We start from the raw sequence: 817 nt of genomic DNA on the forward strand, positions 1-817 counted from the left end.
GATTTGTTAATTTATCTTTTTTCCTTTCTGAAAAAAATGATCTTTTATTTCTGTATTTCCTATTACCTTCTTTAACTTCCTTAAAATGAACACCATATGCTTTGGAAGCTTTAGTTTCAAGACAATGGCCCTTGCTTGCCTGTTCCATATGGATAGGAGTTTATCTTAATAATAATAATAATAATAATAATAATAATAATAATAATAATAATAATAATAATAATAATAATAATAATAATAATAGGTCATTTTCCCCTCTTATTTGTAGTATTGTTCTCAACATGTTTCCCTAAACATTTTCCACTGTGTTGATGCATATGTATTAATTAAACAGTTCATTAGACTGTAGTGATTTCCCAAGTGACAGAAAAATCTCAGTCTACATACGCCTCCGGATATAATGTCCATATAATAATTATGGAAGCATTCAAACCTGATAAGCTCCATTACCTCCTACGACCAGGAAAGAAAGTTAGATATCGCGTACTTAGTTACTACTGCCGCTGACATCCACACAGAAAAAATTATAAGCACTCACCAGTCCACATAGCAATTAGTGAGCCCCAACGTCCATTGTTGCCATGAAAAGGGGCGTGAGACAGGTACCCTCATTCCTGAAGGGTTGTTGAGAACCCAAGAGGTTTTACCCTTACCCATCTGAGACCTCACCTAAATCACGGGCAATCTGAAATGGTAACAGAAGGTCGTTTGTTCAACAGGAAGCCTTTCATTCAACTCAGTCGAGAAGAACGGTGTTTGGGGAGCCTTCTGATAAGAGGACAGGCCTCATACAAGGAAGGGTTACTTTGCTCCAGTC

Source organism: Macrobrachium rosenbergii, chromosome 9 (assembly GCF_040412425.1).
Source record: "Macrobrachium rosenbergii isolate ZJJX-2024 chromosome 9, ASM4041242v1, whole genome shotgun sequence".
In the NCBI taxonomy this organism is placed as follows: Eukaryota; Metazoa; Arthropoda; class Malacostraca; order Decapoda; family Palaemonidae; genus Macrobrachium; species Macrobrachium rosenbergii.